The sequence below is a fragment of the Ceratotherium simum genome, chromosome 4, assembly GCF_057802395.1.
Source record: "Ceratotherium simum simum isolate JZ-2026a chromosome 4, ASM5780239v1, whole genome shotgun sequence".
Lineage (NCBI taxonomy): Eukaryota > Metazoa > Chordata > Mammalia > Perissodactyla > Rhinocerotidae > Ceratotherium > Ceratotherium simum.
The window spans coordinates 60,771,971-60,781,483 of NC_141903.1; the positions used below are offsets into that span (position 1 = coordinate 60,771,971).

General features: G+C 36.2%; 1 protein-coding gene across 1 annotated transcript in view; it reads left to right on the plus strand.

Moving 5' to 3' along the window:
• TMEM232 (transmembrane protein 232) overlaps positions 1-9,513 on the plus strand; it is a 694,734-nt gene that overhangs the window by 468,366 nt on the left and 216,855 nt on the right. The gene's annotated exons all lie outside the window — the stretch shown is intronic.

Here is a 9,513-nt window from a genome sequence, read left to right on the forward strand (position 1 = left end):
GTATATTGAGAAGAAGATCTATTCTATAGTATCAGGATATAACATTTGATATATACTAACAAAATTTACCTGATTATTTATGTTGTTTAGATCTTTAATGTCAATATTTATTTTTGTCCACTCGTCTTTTACCGAGAATGGCATGTTAAAATTTCTTATCACTAGCTTATAGCTGTTTCTTTGCATCTTGAATATTTTTTGCTTTATAAAGGTAGTTGCTATGTTATTTGTTGCATAGATATTTATAAATGTCATAATTTTTTTGTGAATTTTGACTCAATAATTAAATGTGGCCTTCTATACATGAGTTTATTTTGGTATAAATAAATAAATGAAAAGGAAAAGTTATTCTTACAATTTTCCAATTAATAAATTTAAAAGAAAATATAGAAATAGAAAATTACTACGGGACATACATCACAGTAATAATTTTTACAGGCAAGATACACCAATAAATACTAAAATTAGTGGGTAAAAATTTGAAGATAGAATTTGCATAGTTTCAAGATACCTCTTTCAAGAGGTTTATATTAACTACAAAGGAAAAGATAGCAACTTTGCAGAGGATAAACTCAGCAGACACCATCTTAATCAAGTAATTAAGGTTAACATCACCATTAATAAGACGCAGCAACACTATAAATCCCTTGATAAGAAGAAAGACACAATATCATTTTTGTGTGATTCTTGTCAAAAACACATCACCTCATTTCAAGGATGAGAAAACATAAGACAAATCCAAATTGAGCGACAAATTACAAAATAACTGATCAGTACTCTTCAAAAGTATTAAGGTCATGAAAGACAAAAAAAAAAAAACCTGTGGAATTTTTACAACTAAACGCAATGTGAGATCCTAGATAGTATCCTGGAATAGGAAAAAAATATCAGTGGAAAAAATGGCGGAATTCAAATAAAGTCTGTAGTTTAATTAATAATATATTTCCAATGTTAATTTTCTGTTCTTGTTAATTTTACTATGGTTTTATAAGATGTTAACATTACAGGAAGCATGTTGAGGGATAAAAGAAAATTATTTGTATTTTTTTTTTAATTAAGAGACTTTTTTTTTCACCAGTTTTAGATTTATAGAAAAACTGAGCAAGTAGTACAGAGATCCCATATATACTCCCCCACCTCCCTGCCACAGTTGCCTCTGTTAACATCTTGCATTAGTGTGGTACATTTGTTACAATTAATGAACCAACATTTTTGCATTACTGTTAACTCAAGTCCCTACTTGATGTTAACTTTTGCTTTTTAAGTTCCTCAATCTACAGGTTTTGACAAATACATAATGTCATGTATCCACCATGACAGTATCATACAAAACAGTTTCACTGCTCTAAAAATCTCCTGTGCCCCACCCATTCACCTCTCCCTCTCTTCTGCACTCCCCAACCCCTGGTAACCACGGATCTTTTTAGCATCTCTACAGTTTTGTCTTTTCTAGAATGTCATAGTTGCAGTCGTACAGTATGTAGCCTTTTCAGACTGGCTGCTCTCACTTAGCAATAAACATTTAAGCTTCCTTCACGTCTTTTTGTAACTTAATAGCTCATTTCTTTTTATCACTGAATCATATTCCATTGTATGGATGTACCAGAGCTTATCTGTTCACTTATTGAAGGACATCTCCATTGCTTCCAATTTTTGGCAATTATGAATAAAGCTACTATAAACATTTGTGTGCAGGTTCTTGTGTGGACGTTAGTTTTCAACTCAATTGGGTAAATACCTAGAAGCATGATTGTTTGAGTGTATGGTAAAACTATGTTTCAATTTGTGAACTACCAAACTGTCTTCCAAAGTGGCTGTACCAATTTGCATTCCCATCAGCCATGAATGAGTGTTCCTGTTGCTACACATCCTCATCAGCATTTGGTCTTGTCATTGTTTTGGATTTAAGCCATTCTAATAGGTATGCAGAGGTATCTCATTGTTTGAATTTGCAGTCTCTAATGACATCTTATCTTCAACATCTTTTCCTATGCTTATTTGCCATCTATATACCTTTTTTTAGTGAGATGTCTGAATGTCTGTTTGGACTTTTGCCCACTTTTTAACCGGGTTGTTTATTTTCTTATTGACTTTTAAGAGTTCTTTATATATTTTGGATACAAGTCCTAATCAAATACGTGTTTAGCAAATATTTTCTCCTGGTTTGTGGCTTTTCTTTTACCTTATCTTTTGAAGGTGAATATTTAAATAAAGAGCAAAGGTCAGCAGAATTATCAAATGTTGCCCTCTTTGGCTATACTGTGTACATAAATCTATGTCACTGTAAATATTCCAATTTTACTTTAAGTGGGGTTGGATATTTTTACAGAGCCATCATGAACAGTCTTTTTGTTGTCTTTGAGAAGAACCTAATTTAGCTTTAGGATCTAATTTGAGAAAATGCTACGTCCAAAGTTGTATAACACACAATTTTTCTATCTGTCTTCTCTTTGGTTTATAAAAGGTTGGGAATGATGTCAGTGTTGTGGGTTTTTCAGTAACTATTATGGCAAACTTTGTAACTGAGGACGGACCTCTTTTATTATCCAAAGCTTGATCTCGCCAAGTTTATCTTTTCCCCAAGACTCAGGCCATAGATCTTTCTTTTCTCTGGCTCAGTACTATTTCACCTAGCCCAAAGAAGTCATCTGCTCACTAGTTGCGGCACATCATAGGTCTTTTTAAAGAAATAAAATGTACTTGGGCCCTACACTTCCATTGTTGGATGCAGGAATCTTGTGACTAAACCGGTAATTAAAGAAGTTGCTACTTCAAACACATATTTTCCCCAGGCACTGTGTGTCGGAGGAGGCAGCACGGAAAGTTTTCTTCTATTAACAGGTTAGATCAGACGAATAAGATTTTACAACAGCCAGAAATAGGCTTTCTTTAGCACACTTCATACTTTTGTTTAAAAATAATTCCAGTAGAATCTGATTTGGGGTGGAGAGATTCTCTAATTTGTCTTAAAAGTCTAGGTTTGTCTGAGACTGTGAGGCATTACTCAAGGTAGATTTCTAGACGGACCCTAGCCTCAGGGTTGGATTTCAGGCTGGCAATTATAGGAGTTCTGAACTCATTTTCTAGATGCGAGAATTTATCAAAAGGGCCTCTTCAACATTGTGAAATTATGGTCTTAACAAGTTACTTGCTTATAGTAAATACAATTTGCGTTTTTGAATACTTATGTGTACCAAGAAATGTGCTAGGTGCTGGAATGGAATGGAGTGGTGAATTTACTTCTGATCTTGAGAAGTCTGTTTGGGAGCTAATAAGAGTAAGAGATCTGTAATTAGCCAGCCAGGGGTTCTGCTACTTCAAGTACTTGTTAGGTAGGTATTTGCTAGGTATGTGGTTTTTACCAAATTACGAACATTTTTAAACTTCAGTTTTCTCTTATTTAAACTGAGATCATAAATAATAATATATTGATATTATAATTATAATATAATTGTTATAATATATATTAATATTATTATAATATAATGATTATACGTTAATATATAAAATGAGGAGAATGACCCTCATGGGGTCTTAGTAAGAATTAAATAAAATAATGTTTGCAAAATTTATAAATAACTAACATTTGTAAAGCATTCGATACAGTGTTTGCCACATATCCAACACTCAACAAAATTTAGTCATTATTATGATGGAGATTACGGTCTTGTGGAAAGAGTAATAAACAAAGTTGTTAAATAAGAAACCCATGATAGCTGCCAAAAGACATGATAAAATCTGGTGATTATTTCTAGAAGACTTCAGAGGAGGAAAGACAGATGTGGACAGGAGTAGCTTGAGAAAGCTTGGCTGAAAGTTCCCTGTGCTTGTGGTGGTGTCTTATTCATAGCTCCTCTCCTGCTATGTCAGGGCACTTAGCATATCAAATGTGCTCAATGAACGTGGGCCCTTTGAGTGACTTAGGATTTGAGTTAGGAATCTCAGAGAGAGTTAGGATCTGCACAGGTAAGATGAGAGGATACAATCTTGGTGGAGCAGAAATTGAGCAAAGATGCAAAGGCAGGAACAAGAGTGGCGTGAGTGTTGAGGTAGATGTGATTAAAGTAGCCACTGCTCATGTAGGATGGTAGTGAGTGGTCAGAGAGGGCCCAGAAAGAGGTGACAAGCCTTTGGGAAGGCATAAAAGCCTGGATGGGTAGTAGGAACTTAATTTTATGGGCATTGGGTGGTTAATGAAAGCAACTGAGCAGGGAAGCAATGTTAATAAAATGATAATTAAGAAGAGTAACTTCTTTGGCCGACCTGTGGCTTAGTGGTTAAGTGTGCACGCTCTGCTACTGGCGGCCGGGGTTTGGATCCCAGGCGCACACCGATGCACCGCTTCTCCGGCCATGCTGAGGCCGCGTCCCACATACAGCAACTAGAAGGGTGTGCAACTATGACATACGACTATCTACTGGGGCTTTGGGGAAAAAAAGGAGGAGGATTGGCAATAGATGTTAGCTCAGAGCGGGTCTTCCTCAGCAAAATAGAGGAGGATTAGCATGGATGTTAGCTCAGGGCTGATCTTCCTCCCAAAAAAAAAAAAAAAAAAGAAGAAGAGTAACTTCTCATAGTAGAGCAGAATTATTAAAAGCGAAGGCTAGGGGCCAGCCCAGTGGTGCAGCGGTTATGTGTGTGTACTCCGTTTCGGCGGCCCGGGGCTTGCTGGTTCGGATCCCGGGCACGCACTGACACACTGCTTGCCAGGCCATGCTGTGGTGGTGTCCCGTATAAAGTAGAGGAAGATGGGCACAGATGTTGGCCCAGGGCCAATCTTCCTCAGCAAAAAAGAGGAGGGTTGGCATTGGATGTTAGCTCAGGGCTGATCTTCCTCACAAAAAAAAGAGAGGAAGGCTATTGGGAAAATCCATTACTCACATGTGAAATAATGAGAACTTAAACTCTAGCGGCAGAAAGGAGATTGGAAAGGGGAACATTTTCAGTACTGCAGGTTGTTTACAGACACTATTTCATTTAACTCTCAGTGAGGTAGGCCTTATCCTGATTTTCACATGTGAGGAGACTGAGGCTCAGAGAGATTGTTAGTATGCCATGGAACCAGAATCCAAAGCCAGATTTTCCAGGCTTCATGGCATGCTCTTTTTGATAAGCTTTAATAATTTATTGACTATGAAATATCTGGGGAGAAATTAAAGACGATTTCAAATTGATTGCATATATTGGAAAAATGCTAACATTATTGAGAAGAGAGAGTCAGTTTGCAGAAGATAATGAATTTAGCTTTCAATATTGAACTTGAGGCAACAGTAAGGAAACACAAGTGCCAATATGCGTGAAATAATTAGAGATGTGGATCTGGAGCTTAGGGGATAAATCAGGGCTGAAGAGACACATTGGGAAGTCAGTTAAACAATGGAGTGGTAGTGGATGATATGCTCTGGACACAAAACAGTAAAGCCTTAGAACAGAGTTAGGAAAATTCCAAGGACAGGATTAGAAATTAGAGCCAGTGAAGAAGTCAAAAGATGGAATGAAAAAAGTAACAAAGGAATGTGCAAGAAGATTTTTTTTTTGAAAGTAGGGTCTTTCAAATGCCACAGGATTTCTGTGGCCAGAGTTTCTGGTGTCTATGTTGTATAGATATATGTATACAGAAAGGAGGGAGTCAGCGGTGAATGAAAGATAGGAGGCAGGGTGATGTAGGAGAAAAAGACGAGTCTGGGAGTGGAAGACCTAGGTTGCAGCACCAACTCTTATTCTGTGACCTTACTAAAATCACCAAACATCTCTAGGACTTAGTTTACAAACTTGTGAAATGAGAGGTTTAGTTGAGATGATTTCCAAAGGTCACTCTCAGTGTTGAAATTCGAAGCTAAAAGAGAATAAGTTTCAAAATATATAGACAAGATTGGGTGCACAATTTAATCAAATCCGTTTAATCATTCAACGTCTATTATGTCTGTGTAATTTATGATGTCTGTGTCTATGTAGTATGTGTAGTGGGAATGGGGAGAAAACAGGACCTTTAGGATCAAGTTAGAGAATTTAACAGATAGTCACAGATAACTGCAAGGTAGAGAGTCCAAATGTTACAAGAAAGGATTAAGAGGTTATGGAAACTCAAAGAAAAAGAGAGAGGTTGTTTCCAACCTGGAGAAGGGCAAGTGGTGAGGACTGTAGATGGACCTACCAAAGAGCTCTCAGAAGCATTCCGTTGTCAACTGCAGTACAGATTAAGCTGAGAAGCAACTCATTAGTGAGTGAGAACAGTGGTGTCCTTCAGTCCTTCTGTTGGATGTCACTATTTAAAGCAAAGCAAATTTCGGCCTGGTGACCAGCATAGGAGTGCAAGAATTGAACAAGCCTGAGTCAAATCCTAGCTATGTTACTTACTAACGGTATCATCTTGGGCAAAGCTCTTAACCTCCCAGCTTTAGCACCTGCATTTGTCAAATGAGGATACATATTATCTGTACCTACTTCACAAGGTTGCTGTAGGTAATATATGAGATAAGGCATTTAAGTCCTTAATGATCTGGGCATTAAACTACGCATTCAATAAATGTGAGCCATTGTTCTTTTCCTAAAGAACAGATACCATTAGACCATCTATTCCTGACTTTGAAAGGTCCCTTTATGGTGGGACACTGAACTAGATTAAAGACCTAGGTTTGATTTCTGGCTTTGTGTTCAGCTAGTTGCTTAACTTTGTGGATTGGCTTTGTGTTGGGTCACTCCATTAATGCTTAGCCAAGCTATTTACAACTCTGCCTCACCCTTCACTTTCTGCTGGCACTGAGTTTATAGATCATCCAGTGGTGAAAATTTAGGGTATTCTCAGTTATTTTCTGAGCATGCGTCCTACCCTGGCCACACATGTGGCTTTCTAAATTCCCCAGTATACAGGACCCCTTTTGAAAGCCTTAATTTCCCAAAGAAACCCTCTCCTTGGCTTTTCCTCTCTTTTAGGCAGTCTCTTTCACGTCTCAATAGTAATTCTTAGCCCTAGGTGACTGCAGGTTTTTCTGATCACCTTACAATGTTTTCAAGCGATGCCCACCATCTATACCTATTTCCTTTCTAGATAGCACTACTCAGAAAATCCCTGAGGGTTGTTGTAAGGATCAAATAGGGAATGTGTAAGACTTTTACAAAAGATAATGCATAGGAAACATGTTACTTGTTTTGTGAGCCACATCACAGTTGCATCAGAAGGATTTTTTAAATGGTGGGCAAAAAACATTAACTTTACATATATTTTTCTTGATCATTTTTACCTACTTTTCTTTTACGACTGTAGGTGTAGAAAAATTTTCCCTTCTGGCCTTCTAGGTTCTTCGGTTGGTGTAATAACTTCATTGACATAAGACAGATTAACAGGAGAAAAACAAATTTAATTTCGTACATACAGAAGCCCCATGAAAGACAAGACTCAGAGAAGTGACCAGAACAGAAAGATTTTCTATCTTTTAGACAAAGAAACAATAGATTTGTTAAGAATTGACAAGGCAGAGGGGCTTGGACTTAGGGTAATAAATGGTAAAGAATTAACAAGGTTTATTTACACAGCCTTCTCAGCCCTAAATTCCCTGTCTCTGGTGATAAGGATCCCTTCTACTCTCCTGGTACAGGGAGACTACCTTTCACACGGAGATTTTATCACTCGCTTTCAGGTGGAAAAAGGAGGGTCAGTGTCCTTGCATTGGCTGTTTCTCAAGTACGTTTAATTCAAAATAATCAATAAACCAACATGGCATACTTTGGGGTGACATATCCTGAACCCCTACATGACTTGTGGTTGAGTAGCATCAGTAAAAGAAAAATATTGGTTTTATTTCAACATTTTATTGAACTTTTTCATATTACACAATTTACTGAAAATATTTAAAATACCAGTGAGACAAAAACAACTTAAAAACAAAACAAAACAGACAAAACACCTCTTCTAGCTGAGGTAATATTGTATAAGATTCATTGTCAAATCACAAATTTTTGTTACTCTGCTATACATCTTGGTGCCATGTCAATGATACTCAATGACTCAAAAAAAAGACATGACATATCCAGTTTATATTGGAGACAGAGTGAAATGTACTATTTGAAAGTGAAGAGAAAGCAGAAATGCCAAAGTTAAATATCACTCAAATTCTAGTGCAAGGGGATTTTATTTGCTTATATATTATTGAAAATAATTAATTCAAACGTGGCTATCTTTTCAAGAGCTGGCAGAGTAGTCTTTTGTATTCCAAAAGATCGAGTAACTGAGGGCAACATCTTCCACAATCTCAGTTGAAAAAACAAATATCAAAGCAATGTGTTTTATTTTCTGAGCAGATGTACGAATACACAGATAGAAATATTGAAGCACTTGTGCCCAATCAGTAAAGTGAATGCTTCATGTGGTTATAACAAAGCCAGTACTAAAAAGACAGCTGTGAATACTTAGGCATGTCTGCAAAAGTGAGCAAGACCTCTTACCTCTCCAGTTTTGTTTCTGAAAACACTGGCTAAATTATCAAATCCCCCAATCCACAGCCATTTTGAAATTAGTTTGTTTTTACTATTTCATATTTAGAACATCCAGTGCTGGGAGTTTGGAGGCTTGAATAAATTCTACAAACCTAGAGATTATTTTTCAAGGGCCCATAAAATAGAGAAGACTGTCTCAAGGGAAAGAGATGTATAAACAGATTTAGTAAATCAATTAATAAATTCACTTAACATAGTAAGTTAACATTTACCAGGTGTTTCAGTTTTTAATTCAATTGCTTTCAGATTATTTGACTCAAATTAAGAAACCCTACAATGTAAGGCAAGCATATCACACTTCAGCTCCATGGTCAAAATCTGGCTTATGTGGGAGGACCACTGGGCCTGTGGAACATTCTAATAGAATCTTATTCCTAATACCATTAATCATACTGAATTAAACAATATTATTCTGAGCTATTATCATCTTAAGAAATGTGGCCCATTGAAATTTGATTTTGGCACCTGTACGCTAAAGAAATAGAATAATTTTAAAAAACAGAAAAAGCATGTCCAACGTTTATTTCACTTATTCCTTTCTAAATTCAGTTAAACATATTTGGCCAGCATTTAATTTAGAGATTTTTATATTTCAACTAATTTGGAATGGGAGTAGAAAAAAAATTAGTATTTTATTTGCCACATTTCAATTTTAATGTTAATTTGTATTCTTGCTTCAATGTGAGAAAATAAGACCAACATTACTTGTGTGGTGTGTGGTTCAGCCTATCAGTCTGTAATGATTTCATAATGAAACAGATTTATGTAACTGAATCTTCATTCTAACTTCCATCAAATAATCTTGAAATATCTAATTTTTAGCTAGATAAAGGACCCCATCGGTTTTCACTAGTAAATACTTGACTCCATTCAGATTCTGTTCTTCTAGAAATTTTCTGAAACTTGAAGTTTTCAGGTTACTCTCGTCTAAACCTATCTTCTTTGATTACAATAAAAATGAAAGGTTTTTAGGAAGTTGGAAACATTATAAACATCTAAAAATTTACTTAGCAGTTCAAA